This window comes from Schistocerca americana, chromosome 2 (genome assembly GCF_021461395.2).
Source record: "Schistocerca americana isolate TAMUIC-IGC-003095 chromosome 2, iqSchAmer2.1, whole genome shotgun sequence".
NCBI lineage: Eukaryota > Metazoa > Arthropoda > Insecta > Orthoptera > Acrididae > Schistocerca > Schistocerca americana.
The window spans coordinates 785,246,808-785,267,690 of NC_060120.1; the positions used below are offsets into that span (position 1 = coordinate 785,246,808).

The 20,883-nt window shown below is 44.6% G+C and overlaps 2 non-coding genes across 2 annotated transcripts; one reads left to right on the forward strand and one right to left on the reverse strand.

The window, feature by feature from the left end:
* Positions 1-14,322: 14,322 nt before the first annotated feature.
* Trnat-ugu lies at positions 14,323-14,396 on the reverse strand. Its single transcript has one exon. It is a non-coding gene; the product is annotated as a tRNA-Thr (tRNA).
* A 328-nt stretch (positions 14,397-14,724) lies between these two features.
* Trnat-ugu lies at positions 14,725-14,798 on the forward strand. The gene has a single exon. It is a non-coding gene; the product is annotated as a tRNA-Thr (tRNA).
* Positions 14,799-20,883: the final 6,085 nt, after the last annotated feature.

A 20,883-nucleotide genomic window follows, 5' to 3' on the forward strand; every position in this document is an offset into this window, starting at 1 on the left:
ATATGACCCATTGAAAAAGGCCACCTCTCACCACTCTGTGGAGATCCAGTGGAGGTTTTGGCGTGCAAATTCAAACCTTCGTCGTCGATAAACAGCAGTCAGCATGGGCGCATGAAACAGGCACTTGCTGTTGATGCCGATACGCAGCAATATTTGCTGAACGGTCGCTGACGAGACGCTATTGGTAGCCCCTTAGGTCATATGAGCGGCCAGTTGCTGAACATTTGCACGTCTGGAATGAAATTTTCACTCTACAGCGGAGTGTGCGCTGATATGAAACTTCCTGGCAGATCAGAACTGTGTGCCGGACCGACACTCGAACTCGGGACCTTTGCCTTTCGCGGGCAAGTGCTCTACCAATTGAGCTACCCAAGCACGATTCAAGCCCCGTCCTCACAGCTTTAATTCCGCCAGTACCTCTCCTACCTTCCAAACTTCACACAAACTCTCCTGCGAAAGTTTGGAAGGTAGGAGACGAGGTACTGGCGGAATTAAAGCTGCGAGGACGGGGCGTGAATCGTGCTTGGGTAGCGCAGTTGGTAGAGCATTTGCCCGCGAAAGGCAACGGCCCCGAGCTCGAGTCTCGGTCCGGCACACAGTTTTGATCTGCCAGGAAGTTTCACTTGCACGTCTATTCACCCGTACACATCTCCGCAGCCATCACTCACCCCTGTCCTCTATGGCCCATGGTGTACCACACTAGCCTGTAGGCTTGTTTCGAAAAGCGCCAATTTGCTAAGCACAGTGTCCTTTAACCACGGCGGCATGCCAACTTCACCGTTTTGGAAATACTTCGACCCTTGGCCTAGAAGCCAATGCTCATGACGCTTTGGACGTCAGACAGATCGCTTCGTATCCGCATTACAACAATGACTGCACTGTTTTCTGCGTTCCCCCAACACTCTTTATATACCCTTCACTGCTAGTGGTGTCACCTACAGTCTGTGTGTGGTTAATGGAAGCTGACGTCGAACATAGGCGATGTTCACATTAACTGGACTCACCCGTTTATATATAGGGAGCAAATTCGAACGGGGTACTGATCATATATGCACTGACTTTGGGACAGGGCAGATTATGACCACACGGTGCTTGGGAACGAGCATCTCGAGAACGGCGAACCTGGTCAGCTGTTCGCATGTAACTGTCATGAGTATCATTGAAAAGTGATTGACAGACGATGAAACCCCGACTAGATAACAAAGATGTTGAATGTCTGCGCCTCATCATAGGACATCGTGTGAGGTTTGCCCGTTCCGTAAAGCAGGATATGTGGCGGCCTGTGGTAGGTCTGACGACAGAGGTACAGTGCACGCACAAGTGTTTCCGAGCACACTGTTCGGCGCACAGTATTGAGCATGGGGCTTGGCTGTAGACGTCGATTGCATCTTCCAGCAGGCCAGAATCGCGATACAGTGGGTAGGGAGCATGAGCGTAGATGTCTTGGTCAGCAAACTCACACTTGATGTGAACCCGATGGTAGACATCTGGGACGTTATTGGCTACTGACTCTGTGCCCGCAAACCAGCTGCCCATAATTTACAGGAATAGCGTGGCATTGTATAGTGTCGCAAGAGGAATGGTCAATATTCAGGGAAGATCATTCGCAGGAAAAAAAAAAAAATAAATAAACCTCCAGTTATCATTGTCTCTTCCTCATCTTCAGTACTGTGAAACAATTCTCTTCTACTTCGGACCCTTTGCTTTCCACATTCTGCGAGGTGGTAGTAATCAACAAAACAAGAAAAAAAAATTGCCTAGTAAAAATACGTTCTAGCCGACTGCGGTGGTCTCGCGGTTTTAGGCGCTGCAGTCCGGAACCGCGCGACTGCTGCGGTCGCAGGTTCGAATCCTGCCTCGGGCATGGATGTGTGTGATGTCCTTAGGTTAGTTAGGTTTAAGTAGTTCTAAGTTCTAGGGGACTGATGACCTCAGATGTTAAGTCTCATAGTGCTCAGAGCCATTTGAACCAAAAATAGGTTCTAAAATTTATACTTTAAGAGCTAAGAGCACTTCTTCCGTAGAAGAGAAGTGTTTCACAGCAGCAAAGATAAAGAACTGCTCATAGCTCAAGGTAAGCATTTTAGAGGACAAGTATCCTAGACTTTGTAGCTTCGAATCCCTGAATATTGACCATTCCTCCTGGGAAAGTCTGCGTATCTGGTGCCTCATACCCTTGAAAACCTTCGAATCCCTATCACGCAGAATAGCTGCAATAATGCTTTCCAAAGGAGGACGATCACGCTATTGACCAGGGTGTCAATATGTTATCGCTCATCATTGTACGTATTATACACCCGTGTGAGTTTTAATTTCACCACAAAAATATAAAAAATTTTCCACTCTATTGGCAAGCTGGTACAACAGTCGCTACGAATTATTTCAAAAAGAAAACTGTCTTGGTCGCAAAATAATGATTATTTAACAACGCTTTTTCACCCTTTTGTGGCATCAAAAGATTATGTAGTGTTCTGAAAATAAGCAATCATAATAAAATAAGAGTAAGGGCGTATACCTTGAACACACCATCATCCACTGCGCTTCTACATCTACAAAAGCTGGTGTTTTCAGGTCCACACCATACCTTGCACGTATTTTGGACGAAGGCTTATTTGTAGCATACAACATATTCTAATGATGCCACCAAGGGGTGAAAAGCGTTATTAAATAATTATTATTTTGCAACCAATACTGTTTTCTTTTTGAAACAAAAATGTAAAGTGACGTATTTTTTTAGGTACATGCGTGCAGTCCCAGTATACATTCAGATTCCCGGTGAATCCACTAAATGAGCCAAAACGAAATGGCGACGTATCATAAACAAGTTAGTCTTCGGAAGCAGTGAAAACATTGTAGTTCAGTTAGGCCAGTCCAAATGATTACCGCACGCAGATGAGAGCAGCTGAAGCTACCATCCCAAACAGCGTAAACGCATGACAAAAGAATTCCATTTCATTTTCAATAGCTTCAGCTGCACCGTAGACATTTATTGTACATACTAAACATTAAAAAAAAAATTCATCAGGTCCTACGCGATGGTGAGAGCATACGTTACTCGAACAAGGAACGAGTTATTAAATAATTCATAAAAAGTGGCAAAAAATAGAAAATAAAAAAGAAAACTAAAAATAAAAAAAAACACAGAATATGTGAAGTAAATTCGTTACTGTGCAACACTCTAAATTTCTGCAATGAACTTCCTGTACAGAATAAATCTGAAAATCTTGGCCTTAACAATCAGATTTTTCAGTTCCACGCGAAACGTATGAAAATGAAACCAACTATCATTCTATTCAAAAATTTTAAAATCTTTATGAGGATACCATGACAACTACAATAAAATTTGTGCTCTACGTCAGAAATAGATTAAACTAACAGTAGGTTAAAGAAGAAGCGCAAGGAAATGGAAGAGAATAGCTTTCAAGAGATAGCTGTCATAAAAGAGATCTGACGGAGAAGCGTGTCTACGATACATTGGCATCAGACGCTTCCTGGAAACGGTTATTCACTGGGGACCGGACAGACATAGCCGAATTGACCCCGGGCCCCTGAGTCGGTGTGTCTAAAAGGCTCATGACTCACTGCCTGTTGACATCTGTGCGTCTCTAATGGTCGTGTGCCCTCTCAATTAATATTCTCCATGACCAAACGCAAATGCTGAGTGATGTCACCGAAACGTCACGGCTGGGCTCCTTGGGTTACTTCTGCTCTAGAAGCCTCCTAAAAACCAGAAACACTTCTGCATTCATATTTATTGTCGTAGGTCACACTTAGTCATATGTCGTGCCAAGGTAATAATATAGATGTACCAAGGAGAGCTAAAAAGTAATGCCTCCTAATTTTTTTTGTCTGAAAACTCTTAAGAGTTTTTTTTAAAATAAAACGAACTTTGTTAACATTCTACATCTTTGTTCTTCATGTCTACATATTTATTTCTCAACATTGTCACCCTGGCGACGGACGCATTTCTCCCAACGAGAGACCTGTTTGTTGATACCGTCACAGCAGAATGTTTGACTTCATCGACGGAGCCACAGCCGCACGGTGCCATCGCTATCAAAGTAAAGTCCTAGAAGGAGTTCTTTAACTTTTGAAAACAAATGAAAATCGGAGGGGGCCAAGTTGGGACGGCATGGAGAATGACCGACGACAGTGAACCTAAGGTGTTGGGTTGTTGTTGACGTCGCGTCGCTCGTTTGTGGGCTGGTATTGTCATCCTGAAGGAGAGGATGCTCCATGCGTGGACGAGCTCTTTGGATTTGAAATTCGATTACTGGACGCCGTTTCTCACGCGGCGACAGAGTTACACAGCGCCATTTTACACTTGTAATTCCGAGACCTCCAGCGGTAGAGGGCTGAAAATATGCTGATATGAACAACAAAAACGTAGAATTTTAATGACGCGTTTTATTTAAGAAGCTTTAAGAGTATTCACTCAATAAGTTCGGAGACATTACTTTTCAGTACGCCCTCATATAATCGTACTGACGTCCGTGGAAACCGAAACTAGCGAGTAATTTTATGCCAAACTGTGTTTTTAACTTTTTTTAAGGACGAAATCGAAATATACGTTGCCGTGATGGTATGTCGATTATATGGTGCACGATAGCTATACTAAAACTGCAGCTAGTTTGAGTGACGTATAGGTGCCAAAGCGCCCTTAGCTCTACTAACCAATGATGTAAATAAAATAACATTGGTATATTACAATACTTTATATATTTGATTGTTTTATTATTAAATTCTCCGGCATCTGTGGCCTGATAAATGTGGGGGTGAAGTCAAATAAAGTTTGGGTTTGGGAGATGGGGAGGGGGGAAGACGCCCGAGAAAAACTGCGGCAATCCCCCTCAGAATCAAACCCTTCGATTCGTGTCTACTGGTGCGTTAATTGCCCTACCTCCATGAAGTGAAATTTTTCAGTCTGCTTGACTTACAATACTATCCTCTATAAAATGCTGAAGTTGCCGTGACTGTATGAAAAGATTAGTTGCAAAGCAGATAGCAATCACCAATTATCTTAGTGGTTGGCAATTGCCTTACAACTTGTCGTATGTTTGTAATTACAGATAATTAACAGGCGTGTTTACTCGTCTTCTCATCAAAGGCAGAAACAAAAGCAAGACATAGTTTACACAAGCAATGGAGGAGAATGAGCTTCACGAGGTTTTTCCTATAACTGGGTAATAACCAGAGGATATAAGGGTTATAAAGTTCCAGAAACTCATCAGTACTGAGAGATGGTCTCCTCATCTGCGTCTTAATGGCTAATTCGTTTCCATCCTCACTTATTCCTCAAGCGGCACATCAAAACAGTATATGGTGTACCATAATCCAGAAAGAAAAGACAGAGAAAATTTTACTGTTCTAAGAAATATCGAAGGAAGCACAAGACCCATTTATTACCTAAAGTTGTGTATGTGGAAAGAAGAACGCAAGGATAAAATTCATCGTTGCCCATCGCGAACAGAAAAAATAATTGATATGGTGCTTTAAGCTTTATGGCACGTCTCTATTGACGCATTATACTGTAGTGTTCGTCCCAAACAATGCTTCTGTTTGATAAACAATGCGGCAGTACACAGTTACAAAGCAGATGTGATGAGGTTAAAGCAAATCGAAAGTACAGGGTTATTACAAATGATTGAAGCGATTTCACAGCTCTACAATAACTTTATTATTTGAGATATTTTCACAATGCTTTGCACACACATACAAAAACTCAAAAAGTTTTTTTAGGCATTCACAAATGTTCGATATGTGCCCCTTTAGTGATTCGGCAGACATCAAGCTGATAATCTAGTTCCTCCCACACTCGGCGCAGCATGTCCCCATCAATGAGTTCGAACGCATTGTTGATGCGAGCTCGCAGTTCTGGCACGTTTCTTGGTAGAGGAGGTTTAAACACTGAATCTTTCACATCACTATGCGTGAAACTTTCCCGCACGCGTTCAACCGTTTCTTCGCTCACTGCAGGCCGACCCGTTGATTTCCCCTTACTCTTACAGAGGCATCCAGAAGCTTTAAACTGCGCATACCATCGCCGAATGGAGTTAGCAGTTGGTGGATCTTTGTTGAACTTCGTCCGGAAGTGTCGTTGCACTGTTATGACTGACTGATGTGAGTGCATTTCAAGCACGACATACGCTTTCTCGGCTCCTGCCGCCATTTTGTCCCACTGCGCTCTCGAGCGCTCTGGCGGCAGAAACCTGAAGTGCGGTTTCAGCCGAACAAAACTTTATGAGTTTTTCTACGTACCTGTAGTGTGTCGTGACCATATGTCAATGAATGGAGCTACATTGAATGTATGAAATCGCTTCAATCATTTGTAATAGCCCTGTAATACTAATCATCAATAATTTTATTTGGATGCTGTCTAAACACCTCATAGAACTTTTTGTGACTAATTTCTTTAGTCAAAGGATTCGCTAAAAGCCGTTGAATACACGATGCGTTTATGACTAGTCGTAGCGACCTCAATGAATTAAGGCACACTTTAGTTACCTGCCTAGTTTCCGAAAGAAAAACATTCCGTGGAGTGCTTTTCGCTGGAGAAGTATGTCACTGTTTTGTGAAATGACGCGTCCCACGTTACAATTTACACGGCGTCAGCTAGTAACTCGAAAAGAGAGACCCTGAGCACAATACCTGACAAGTCGAATTGCATTCCGCAGCGACTTCCGTCCTTCACGGACTGGAACACCTCTTTCCACCTGAAGCACTTTTCTTGTTTTATTGACTAGGGTATGGACTTGTTGTTTGAATTAGTTTGTTAGTTTGTAGTCCACCACTACAATCGTTCAAGTTGTCTGTTACAACGCGCAACGTATGCGGGCTTTTAAGTACACTGTGTTTGCTCTTCAAGTTAGTTCAATAAATTACTTGTTATTTACGATTTTACGTACGTGGTCTAGTTACTGGCGCGGCCGATGTGAATTATAGCTGAGTGCTATTCACCGCCGCAGAGGAGGAGGAGGTCATTAGAGACGGAGCGCAAGCTCGGGTGAGGCAAGGATGGGGAAGGAAATCGGACGTGCCCTTTCAAAGGAACCATCCCGGCATTTGCCTGAAGTGATTTAGGGAAATCACGGAAAACCTAAAGCAGGATGGCTGGAGACGGGATTGAACCGTCGTCCTCCCGAATGCGAGTCCAGTGTGCTAACCACTGCGCCACCTCGACCGCCGCAGAGAAGCAATATCGTGTTGTCCTTTATTTTCTAAATACACATTAAACAAGTCAAGGTATTTGCCAGACAGGACGTCATTATTCGTTTCTCAGTTTTACGACATTTCCGAGCGATAATATGGTCTCCTCGGGATAGATCCTTCAACGTCGGCAATACATATGCGACATTAATTCTGCTTTCTGCAGCTATCAACTCAAGCAGTCCAGATTAATAACCACAGATCTTCGCATTACTGCAGTATACACCTGCAGCAATACTCCGCAAGCTACCTGACGTTGTCTGGTGGAGGGTATTTCTGGTAACATTAACTGATTCCCCCTTCCCTGTTTCACTCGGGAGTTAATGCAGATAAGCCTCTGTATTATCACTAATTTCGCTAGGTGACAGTGGAGAAAGTAATACACCGTCCGATTCTTCCCTAAAAGTGCCTTATCGAAATAGTAAACCTCTCTATGATGCACAACGCCTCTATTGTAGCGTCTGCCACTAGAATTTGTTAATCATACATGTAATGTTCTCACGCCGACTAATCGATCCCGTGACGAAAGGCGCCTCTCTTCGTTGGATCTTCTCCATCTCTTCTATCAGACAGCCGATAAGGATCCCAGATTGATGAACAATACTCAAGAATCTGTCGAACAAGCGCTTTGTAAGCAACTTCTTTAGTGGATGAAATACATTTCCGTAAGATTCTTCCTATGAATCTCGGTTCAAATGGTTCAAATGGCTCTGAGCACTATGGGACTCAACTGCTGAGGTCATTAGTCCCATAGAACTTAGAACTAGTTAAACCTAACTAACCTAAGGACATCACAAACATCCATGCCCGAGGCAGGATTCGAACCTGCGACCGTAGCGGTCTTGCGGTTCCAGACTGCAGCGCCTTTAACCGCACGGCCACTTCGGCCGGCTATGAATCTCGGTCTGGCCTCTGCTGTTGGTACAGCTTGTCTTACGTTGTCATTATACTTGGAGTTGCTCTGAATAGTTACTCATAGATATTTTACGGTAGATAATGTTTCCAGAAATTTGTCGTCAACAGTATAGTTTTTACAGCAGTGGATTTTTTTTCATGTCTATGTGTAATATTTTACTCATATTTACGTTCAGTGCCTGCACCTTTCAGCAATTACCTTTACATCGGTCGATTTTGTTCATTAGGAGCAACTTGTTGTGGTCTATCTGCAATGTGGCTAATTATGCCTGGCAGAGCTTTACCACATTCAGAGTACGACAGAGCCAAATTCTCTCTATCTCTCTATTTCTTTCTTTATCTCCCTTCATTGCCAAGTTAGCTGTCCACATTATACTGACCGTGCCCATACAGGCTAAAGACTGTGCCTCTCAATAGCAGATGCGCAATCTGGAGACAAATTTATGCCGTTTTTATTGTCATTGTAGTAAGATGACTAGCACATCGGAATCCACGACATTTTACATTACTGCAGCGTCTGTGTAGGGCTGATTTCATTTCCATGCGAACTCCTCCGCAAGGTCATGGATAGTTCCGCTAGACAGTGGTATTTCAGATAAGGTCACGAGATAATTCATTCCCACGCAAATTCTCCCGCAGTGTCTTGAGTAGTTTCACGAGGCAGTGGTATCTGTTCAGGAAGGATTATGAGACTGTAATGACTGCACGGACCTAAGTTCCTCATTCCTAACGTACCAACGAGCATTGTTTCCAGCTTCTATTCAGCTGTGTTATTTCCAACTCTAACGCTGACAGTCTCCAACAAGAAGTGGCCCATCTGAAGTTCGTGTTTCTAAGGAACGGTTTTACGAAAAAGCAAATCCGGGATGCTCTACGTCTGACACTCGGAACACAAGCTTCGGAAACTAATGAAGAACATGAGGAAAACACGTCCATGGCATTGATTCCATTTTGTGGGGCCTTATCGGGAAAAGTTGGACGCATTTTACGCAAATATCAAGTAAAAACCGTCTTCTGCCCTCCAACTAAAATCAGAGCGCTTCTTGGCAGTGTTAAGGACGACCTTGGGTTACGTAAATCAGGGGTTTACAGAATACCGTGCCAATGTGGTAAGGAATACATAGGTCACACAATTTGCACCACTGAAGACCGATGCCGTGAACACCAACGGCACACGAGATTGCAACAGCCTAATAAGTCTGCAATCGCCGAGCATTGCCTGTCAGAACTTCACGGCATGAATTATGACAAGACCAAGGTCCTAGCACAGACTTCGAAATATTGGGACTGCATCATCAAAGAAGCTATAGAGATTAGAGTAAGAAAACCTGAACTGTGACAGCGGCTGGTCCCTTAACCCAGCTTGGGAACCAGCCATTACCCGGATTAAGGAGAAGATATAAATATCCCAGAGAGTGCTGACTTCGAGGGCAGGGGGAGAAACCTCCGAAATGCCGCCGGCAAACCTCTCTGGGCGCGGACCTACGAGGGAACACCCAGACGCGGGGCCACAAGCCGGGCGTCGAAGCCCGGCCGAGAGCGCCGACGGCGGTGGGAGCGCGCGAGCGAGGGGGAGGGGGAATCTGATATATACCTCACGCCTGCCGTCCCTTGGCAGTACATCAGCACACCTGGTGATGGCAACAAGGTCGATTGCCGAAATATTGTGTCCTATGTCCACTCATACAAGGCTGTTCACCTGGAGAAATTGGAGAATCGCAGCACAAAAGCTCTTCCCTCTCGACCTTAAGCAGAAACTTGTATAAACACTTATACTTCAAATTACTGATTACAGCAATGTTATCCCTGCAAGTCCTTTCTCAGGAACGCTCGCGACGCTTGGAACTTGTTATGAAAGCCTATGTTCGTTATATATGTAATGTTCGACTTTTTATGATCATATGTCACCATCACAAGCACAGCTATCCTTGTTACGTTCAGATAAGCGCAAGAGATTTCCATACCCTCTGTCTTCTCTACTGTCTTATCAAAGTACACTGACTCTCATCGATCTTAACGCTCTCGTCTGAGCCAAATGGCAGAAACATTCTTTCCCATCACAGTGAAGTCTTCCACCCCCCCCCCCCCCCCCCACTCCATCATTTCTCAAAGTCCTTCTCAGTGACAGGAATTCGACTCTGAAATAACCTCCCGCATTATACATAGCAGCGCCAAAGGAACTGGTATATGCGTGCGTATCCAAATACAGAGGCCGGCCGCGGTGGTCTAGCGGTATAGGCGCTCAGTCCGGAACCGCGCGACTACTACGGTCGCAGGTTCGAATCCTGCCTCGGGCATGGCTGTGTGTGATGTCCTTAGGTTAGGTTTAAGTAGTTCTAAGTTCTAGGGGACTGATGACCACAGATGTTAAGTCCCATAGAGATTAGAGTAAGAAAACCTGAACTGTGACAGCGGCTGGTCCCTTAACCCAGCTTGGGAACCAGCCATTTTTTTTCCCAAATACAGAGATATCTAAACAACCGAAATATGGCGCTGCGGTCGGCAACGCCTGTATAAGACATCAAGTGTCCGGGGCAGCTGTTAGATCGGTTAATTCTGCTCCAGTGGTAGGTTATCAAGATTTAAGTGAGTCGGTGCATTAGGGATGGGAAACAGCATATCCGAGGTGGCGATGAAGTAGGGATTTTCCCGTACGATCATTTCACGAAAGTACCGTGAATATCAGGAATTCGGTAAAAAATCATATCTCCGAAATTGCTGCGGTTGGAAAAATATTCTGCAAGAACGGGACCAACGACGACGGAAGAGGATCGTTCACCGTGGGAGAAGAGCAACCCTTTCGCAAACTGCTGCAGATTTCAATACTGGGCCATCAACAAGTGTCAGCGTGCGAACCATTCAACGTAAAATCATCGATATGGGGTGTCGGAGCCGTTTACCCTTGATGACTGCCCGACACAAAGCTTCACGCCTCACCTGGGCTCGTCAACACCGACATTGGACTGTTGATGACTGGAAACATGTTGCCTGGTCGGACGAGTCTCTTCTCAAATTGTATCGATCAGATGGACGTTTACGGGTGTGGAGACAAACTCATGAATCAATGGATTGTTCAAGCTGGTGGAGGGTCTGTAATGGTGTGGGTCGTGTACAGTCGGGGTGATGGGGGACCCCTGATATGTTTAGATACGACTCTGATAGTTGACACGTACGTAAGCATACTGTCTGGTCACCTGCATCCATTCATGTCCATTGTGCATTCCGACGGACTTGGGCAATTCCTGCAGGACAATGCGAAACCTCATACGTTCAGAATTGCTACAGTGTGGCACCAGGAACAGTCTTCTGAGTTTAAACACTTCCGCTGGCCACCAAACTCCCCACACATGAACATTGTTGAGCACGTCTGGGATACCTTGCAACGTGCTGTTCAGAAGAGGTCTCCACCTCCTCCTACTCTTGCGGATTTATGGACAGCTCTGCAGGATTCATGATGTCAATTCCCTCCAGCGCTACTTCAGACATTAGTCGTGTCCATGCCAAGTCGTGTTGCGGCACTTCTGCGTGTTCGCGGGGGCCCTACATAATATTAGGCAGGTTTTCCAGTTTCTTTGGCTCTTCGGTAAATTAGTGGAACTGAATAACATCTCCAGCTTCAAACGACAGTTAACAATATATCTGCTAAAGCAACAATAATTATTACTGTTGACCATTGTCCGTGTACGGACTCGTTACCCTTGTACTCCTTCTTTCCCAACCCAGATCTCCTTCATTTCCTAGTATTCTTAGCTGGTGCAGTCTCCTTAAATTTACTTTCCCCAGAACTCGTTATAACAGAAAACATAAATTTGTATACCTATAAATTCGTTTTATATCTGCCATTATCAGTATTGTTATTACAATCATTCTCCTTCCTCTTCTTCTTCTTCTTCTTCTTCTTCTTATTATTATTATTATTATTATTACTACTACTATTAGTGGCAGCACCAGCAACAGCAGTAATAGTACATTTACTGACAGTATTAACTTTATTAGTTCATTCTCTGTTGGTCCATTGTGGAATCGGGACAGCTGCCGGTCAAATATCTACCAAGGAAAATCGCCAAACAGCCGTATGTTTTGAGTAGTTACTTTATTTGGACAACCAGTTTCGGCTTCTTAACAATGCCATCTTCAGGGCTCTATGCACTCCATGTACAGTCTATCAGATTATCGATCCTTGCGTGCTAGAGGCATCAATAACTGGATTACGTGAATTCGACTTCTGAGTGTTTACTTCGAAGACTTGACAGCAAGTTGTCAAGGCCTCGAAGTAAACAATAAGTTTCAAGTCTTCGAAGTGAACACTCAAAGGCGAATTCAAGGAATCCATATATCGATAGCTCTAGAGCGCAAGGATCGATAATCTGATTGTCTACACATGGAATGCTTAGGACCGTGAAGATGGCATGACTGAGATGTCGAAATTGGTTGCCTAAATAAAATAACTCATCAGAACATGCGGCTGTTTGGTGATTTTTTTTTTTTGGTAAGTACTTAATGGTTCATAGTCAGTATTAGTTACTCTTACTGTCAATAAAGACATTCAGGTCATTTTAATAGTATTTGTCATATTAAAATTGTTTTATCTTAGGTGATTATGAAGTAAAAAAGGTACTGTATGTGTGAAACTCTGGTCCTATGTAGGAGAGAGCCTGATAGCCCTAACCAGATCAGATTAAATAAATAAAAATAAGTCACCCACAATGTATTCCGATTAACGTGTATGAAGAAATGAATACTTAACACAGTTTTGCTACAATTTCGTTGCAGAGTTTCGACGGAATTCTAGTTAGGGTTCCTAATTCACTTTCCAGACATAGTAGCATAGTGATTAAGACACTGGAAACATACTCGGAATTTGAATACATCTTCTGGGCAGATTTCGTGCTCAAGACCAGAATAGATTGTGGTGAATACCGGGACAGTCTCTTACCTAAGTCATTTGCCACTCTTTTCTTTATACTTAACGTTACTTCCTTAATTTTCTTCCATTTAATTTTGTTCCACTTCACTGCTAGAAAAAATAGAATAGCAAGAGTAGAAGCTCCGTAGCTCCTCGAACTGGAGACGACATGCGTGATATGGATTTGCAGTGAAAGTGTGTGGAAGGCATCTTCAGTCACGCCACAATAATATTTCCACATTCTCTCCCTCTCCCTTTTCCATTAGCTTTTGGGGTGAAGTCGGCGGATCGTGGAAAAACCGGAAAATCATAGCATGGAAGATTTTGAAGATATATCGAAACACGCTTAAAACTAAGTTTACTGATAAGAAGTAGCGACGCTCTCTTCTGAATTGGCGAGGAAAGATATGTGGCATTGCTAAGTAGAAAGAGCGACAGGGTGACAGCACATGTGTGCAGACATCAGGGATCAGCTTGCCTGCTACTACACGGAGCCACAGAAAGCAAAAAATATTGGGAAAGATAGTGAATAGAGAATATTTTATCAATAACTGATGATGTTGTGTGTAAGTGTCGCGCTGAGATGAAGACTTTGGCACAACACAGATAAAAGAAAAGTCTAGCATATTCCAAACATAAAGTCAGGCGACACAGTTCAAGGAGCCACCTAGAAGTGTTCTGGCAATTTTCCAGCTGTAACTGTGGATATGTGATATCGAAGCCGAGGTCTTCAAATTGCTCACCCAATTAAGGCCAACCTTATTTAAACACGAGTAATGAGCGTAGTGCGAATAAGGAAAGCTGACACTGCTGCGAATAAGGAAAACTGTTGAAAAGTTACGGAAATCTAGGCTGGCGCCTAGACTTTCGCTAATTTTCTTAGTGCGTCAGTGGTTTTGCATTTGGATTATAAATGACGCCACATTGAGACGCTACAGTTTATCTGATTTCCAAAATTAGATAGACAGTGTTGCAGAATCATTGCACCAACGATATCGCTGACTGAGACATAGCAAGTGTGCGGCAGTCTGTTACGCAGACTGAGAAAGTGGCGATGTCGGAACTTCGGGTTCCATGATCTAAAAGCATATTTCAAGTAAATTATTCGTGTAACATCACAAGGGTTGGACACAAAGTGAAAATATACTAAGATGGTATCTGTTATTTCGCACATGTCCGAAAGAACAGATACCATCGGTGACCATGCAGCTCGTTAGAATGAAATTACAATGAAATGAACACCCTTAGCTGCTTAAAGGCGTAGACTTACGTCAACGGGGACAGATGAAAATGTGTGCCCCGACCGGGACTCGAACCCGGGATCTCCTGCTTACATGACAGACGCTCTATCCATCTGAGCCACCGAGGACACAGAGGATAACGCGACTGCAGGGATTTATCTCTGCCACGCCTCCCGCGAAACTCACGTTCTCAAGGTATTGTCCCGCACTACATTCGTAGTGCCCCCGCCCATTATACTCATTACTCGCGGCGCGTTGCCGATTCCCGTAAGAGTTCGGGCTCTGTTTGTGCATTCGCACAGAAGAAGGAGATGGTCAAGTGGCCGGTGAGCATTATATATATATATATATATATATATATATATATATATATATATATATATATATATATATATGGTATCTGTTCTTTCGGACATGTGCCAGAGATAAATCCCTGCAGTCGCGCGCTCCTCTGTGTCCTCGGTGGCTCAGATGGATAGAGCGTCTGTCATGTAAGCAGGAGATCCCGGGTTCGAGTCCCGGTCGGGGCACACATTTTCATCTGTCCCCGTTGACGTATGCCAACGCCTATAAGCAGCTAAGGGTGTTCATTTCATTGTAATTACAAAGTGGAAAGACCAAAAATACAGCTCAATGCTAAGCCTAACATTGTGTAGGAAACCCACTGGCATTCAAAACAGCTTCCGTTTGCCTCAGAATGGATGAAGACAGATCCTGTATGATTTTAGAGGAAATGTTACATCGTTCTTCCTGCAAACCAGTGGCAAGTTCAAGTAACGATGATGGTGGACGGTGATCACACACCATTCTCTCCAAAGTAGAACACACAGGCTCAATATCATTGAGCGCTGGTGTCTCTGGTGGCCAGGCAGATGCGACAATTCCTCACAGAACCAGTCCTGGGAGATGTGTGAACAGGGGTTCTGTCCTCTCGGAGAGCGGTTCAAAAAAATGGTTCAAATGGCTCTGAGCACTATGGGACTCAACTGCTGAGGTCATTAGTCTCCTAGAACTTAGAACTAGTTAAACCTAACTAACCTAAGGACATCACAAACATCCATGCCCGAGGCAGGATTCGAACCTGCGACCGTAGCGGTCTTGCGGTTCCAGACTGCAGCGCCTTTAACCGCACGGCCACTTCGGCCGGCTTCGGAGAGCGGCATCACCACTGGGAAGCAAACATTGATCAATGGTACGGGCCTGATCAGCCAAAATAGTCGCGTAATCCTTGTTAGCAGTGGGAAGTTGTAGAGTAACAATGTTGCCCATGGAATACCTCAGAAACCGCCCTGCCATGTTTCACTCTTGAGACGTAAATTGGGCCATGTGTTGGAAGTACTGTGGAACAAGACTCATCCGACCAAATGACTCTTCCATTGTTCTCTAGTTCAGGCTTTATGGCTTCGGTACCATGTTTTCCTGTTACGAGCATTTGCGTCAGTGATGAGTGGTTTTGGAATTCCAGCTCGCCTTGTGATTCACTGCTTATGAAGATCCTTTCGTGTTGTTTTGGTGCCGACAGGATTCGCAAGTGCGACAAACGTTTCTGCAGAGACTTATGTAGCTGTTCGTAACCTTATTTTTTGTCACAATCCTCTTCAATTGCCGTCCTTGACGATCACTGAACACACACTTTCGTCCGCGTTAGCGGGTGACATCTTCCGCTTCCCCTGGTACGGTGCCTCTTGAAGCACCAAACTGCTCTTCTACCTTAGTTACAAAAGCACCTACTGCAAAAGCACCAACATTTTTCCCACGTTAGAATCTACTTGCTCCTACAAAACGAACTTAAACCTACACAGAACTCTATTATGACCACCACTGACTACTGCAATGAAGGGAGGGGATTGCACCAGTCGCCGTTCGTGGTAAAATACAACAGCACAACCTGCAGGCTTGATTAGCATATGCGTTTATGTTCCACCACGCATTTCTGCATATTAATCCACATTTATGCCCAACTGCTGTGGCTTCAGATGCATTTTTGCATATTCATCTATATTTCTGTCCAACAGCTGTAGCTTCAGATGCTGCAGTAAGCAGATGGCGAAGTGAACACGAAGAAATCGCTAATATTTGTTGGAGAACCATTAGATATTGGCATAGCCAGCCAGTAAAGTAAACTACTGACGGAAAGCTTGAAAACGGCAATTCGCTGCATACCATCTAATAAGAGAACAAGTCGTTGGCATATCGCCATCATGCTACGCGCGATTACTAGTTCTGTTTTTGATGCGATTCACAGCGGAATGTCACACGAACAGTATGTGGTTCTCTAAAAAACAACATTAGTTCTCTTTCAAACATTACCATTTAAATTTCCTGAACATCTCCGTTATAGTTTCAAATACTTTACTGACAATAAACGTCCACGTTGTCATTTATGTTTTACTGTCATTTAAACGAGCGGTGTCGACTCAATTACGAATCTTTTTCACTTGCATTAATTGTACAGGACATGGCGGTGCCGAGTACAGAACAGCGACAGAGAGTTAATTTCGGACGGTATGCGTCGTCATCAGGTGTAACGTAAGAACGACCCTAGAAGCACGTTTATGATTTCACGTAAAGTCAGTGAGGAAAAGCAAATGAGAGTGTTAGATTTGTTTGGAAGCGTTGTGGGAAAATAGGGGAAGGCAGGGCAAGATGGGGAAGCTAACTTTAAACCCTTACAAAAGGGACAAAAATAAACAAATTCAAGTAGGTTTGATTATCATTTGTTTACTTAACCATTGAATTACAATAGCATGCAAAGAAACCTGCAAACTTGTTACATTTAGTTAGAAATATCACGATTTGAAACATAAACTACCAATTCCCCGTCTTGCCCCATATGCGGGGTAAGATGGGGAACTAGCATGAATTCATCTCTAGAGCTTAAATGAGGACTGGAATAACGAAATCATGTGACGATAAGGTTTCGAAATATGGTTCTGCGAACTGTAGAATCAGGTATTACGTTTAATTTAGGCCTCTTACATTCACATAGTACACAAGTGTGGACAGCCTCGTCATCATCACTTTCTGTCCCGGCACAAGTGTCGTGGGCACCCCGACGCTGAAACACAGATTTCTGTGACACGTTGAACTGTCGAGCAGCCCTCAAAGAACCCATATGACCTTCTATAACAGCATTTACAGCGCCTTCCATTGACCCCAATGACCAATCTTGCCTAGACGCTTGTCGCCGATACTTGCGAACCATCTGAAATAAAACACGTGGAACGTACTACTGAGTCTCATTCCTGGTAATCTATATTATATAGTAAATACCATATTTCCAATAGTCAATCGTTAAAGCATAGCAAATACTGACTTTGCACGGATGGTGTATTTTTATTCACCATATAGCCCAAGGCATACTTTGTAATTAGTTAGGAAACGTTCGAGAAACGAATACCATTCTATTTACAATTGTATTCAACGTGTAATGTACGTGTTCAAAACCCGCAGCGAGACGATAAGAACGTAATGGTTGGACAAATAGTAGGGGCAAGACGGGGAAGCTCCCCATCTTGCCCCACCCCGTCTTGCCCCCTACTATGCTGTCAGGTTATATTACGCCTACATGAACACTTTGTAGTGAACATTGACTACTGACACAGCAGTTTACTGTTAATAAGACGTACTATTCAGTGCTATATATACAGTCTGGACAAATGTTCACGAAACACATGTTTTAGGACCTCGAAAGGTGTAAAACATTGCAAATCAGTATAACAATTGTACGTACCTTGCAAAGCTCACAGAAACCGCCGTGAAACTAAGGTTCAGCAATGTCAACACACTGGGACGTGTGTACTGATTATGTTGACGTAGCTATCCACAGATGGCAATACTCTAACTGTAGCTTATAGCCCTTCCCCGTCTTACCCCACCTCCCCGTCTTGCCCCGCCTTCCCCTACATTGCCTCCGAAAAGTAGTTCGCGTACAAGATGCTCGTGAGGCGTATTCTAGACTGCTGTTCCTGTGCCCGGAGTCCTAATAGGTATGACAACAGGCAACGAAGGAATCCAGAGACACGCTATATACTTCATGGATTCAAAATGGTTCAAATGGCTCGGAGCACTATGGGGCTCAACTGCTGAGGTCATTAGTCCCCTAGAACTTAGAACTAGTTAAACCTAACTAACCTAAGGACATCACAAACATCCATGCCCGAGGCAGGATTCGAACCTGCGACCGTAGCGGTCTTGCGGTTCCAGACTGCAGCGCCTTTAACCGCACGGCCACTTCGGCCGGCTCATGGATTCATGTTTTCACCCGTTCTGGTCAACAAGTTCGAGTCATCTCTTTCGTTTTCTTCCCTCCTGTCTTATTGCTAGAGGCTTTTAGTCAAGCAATTGTTTTGTATTTTCAGGTATTCTACCAACACGTTCCCACGGGCATTGGGTCATTTCTGGACCGCGACCGCCTGCGAATTCTCTTCGCTATTGTGGGCAGAAGTGTCTGTTTTGCAGCTTCCGGAAGAAGGGAAATGCTCTCACGCCTGGAACGAAATGCGTCCTTTGCTTAGTCCGGCTAACGGGTGGGGCCTGGCCCGACCCGATGGTTTCCACAGGCAATTGTTTCCCACATAATGGCTAGCGTTTCCTGGGACCCTTTGGGAAGCAAATTACTGAAAGTGTCGGCGGCCAGCAGCATTTCGCAGTAGTACTACGAGGGTGTACGTCAGCATGTGAAAGGAGTATTGTGGAGCTGCGGGCACCTCACGAAATCGTGTAGGTCGGTGGCCTGGTAGGGTACACCAGCCGCGCTTTAGCCCTCTGGGGCGGAGGTGCTTTGGAGGCGTATTTAGGAAGTTTGTAGTCACGGAGCAGTAAGGTTTTTTTCACGTGTGAAACGTTCAGAGCCGGACGGTGTGGCCGAGCGGTTCTAGGAGCTTCAGTCTGGAACCGCGCGATCGCTACGGTCGCAGGTTCGAATCCTGCCCGGGGCATGGATGTGTGTGATATCCTTAGGTTAGTTAGGTTTAAGTAGTTTTAAGTCTAGAGGGCTGATGACCACAGACGTTAAGTCCCATAGTGTTCAGAGCCATTTGAACCATCTTTGATTTCAATGGAATTTAATTGACTTACTGAAGCCTCCTCATTCCCGAATAAATTGAACGAAGTAATTAATAACCACCATCGACCATTTGAGTAAGCTCTAATGGTTCTTAACATTAGCATAAGGATGTGGTCTTCATGCCGGTCGGTGTGGCCGAGCGATTCTAGGCGCTTCAGTCTAGGACCGTGCGACCGCTACGGTCGCAGGTTCGAATCCTGCCTCGGGCAGGATGCGTGTGATGTCCTTAGGTTAGTTATGTTTAAGTAGTTCTAAGTTCTAGGTGACTAATGATCTCAGATGTTTAGTCCGAAAGTGCTCAGAGCCATTGAACCAAACGTTCAGAATGTGGAAGTGCATTTCCTTTCGCTCGCGTCGAAGAAATCTTAATCTATTGCTTGTTGTCAGGGTTAGCGAATGTACACGGAGTGTTAAGTAAGAGGCCGCCTAGTAGAGTGTGGGGCATTTCGGTAGCTGATGGCTTTGTTAGGGTTATTAGAGGAAGAATAATAATAAATTGAGTATGGCTGCAATAGAAACTAAGTGTGGAGATCTCGTCTTTGTCCTTATCCTCGTTGACTTTATGTTTCGTTTGCAGAAGGGAAGGGAGGAACAGGTTGTTGACGGTGTAATGACTGATTGCGGTGTTTGTTGTCCAAAATTGACTTTCAGGGCAAGAATGGAACCATTTCCGAAACGGCTAAGTGTGTGTGCTGTTCCCATGTCGCCGTGATTAAAATACGCCGTGCTTGGCGAAATGGCCCCATTCAAAACCAGTGCCGAGGTAATTGTGGTACACCACAGGGCTGAACGACCGTTTCGGAGATGTGTATGGGGGAACAGACGTGCAACTGTTGAGCAAATGATCACCCAGATGAACTAGGGGGCTACAAACAGATTCTCCTCAACGAGCGTTCAGCGAACGTTTCTGCGTATGGGCTTCCGCAGGAGGCGTCTTGTTCATGCACCCATGCAGACTGCTAATCTTTGGCGACGAACGCTATAACTTCCACGCCAATTCTGTACGTCCTCTGAAACGCGACAGGTGGCCTTTTAAGACGAATCACGTTTTATGCTCCACAGGGCAGATGGCAGTTGGCGTGTATGGCGCGGAATGTCCGAAAGCAAACACGTTGCAACACTCGTGGGAAAGGCCCATGCGGGCGAAGCACTCTTGTGATCTGCAGAGTGTTTTCGTTACAATACCTGGGCGATCTGGTCGTTCTGGCAGTCACAATGGAGCAACACAGATATCATTTAACCTCGTCACGATGGGATCTACCAGCAGGATAATGCAACGTGTTATACAGCACGCAGTGGACGTGCGTGGTTCGAAGAGCGTCAGGATGAGTTTGCCGTATTCCCCTGACCATCAAACTCCCCTGGTTAAAACCCCATCGACAACCTGTGGGGCCGCCAGGATCAGGCTATATATGCCATGGATCCTCAGACGAGGACTCTAGTGCAACTGATCACAGCACTGTAGTCGGCACGGCTCCACATCCCTGTTGGTACCTTCCAGAACCTCAATGCCTCTCTTACTGCATATCTCACACAATTCCGTGCTG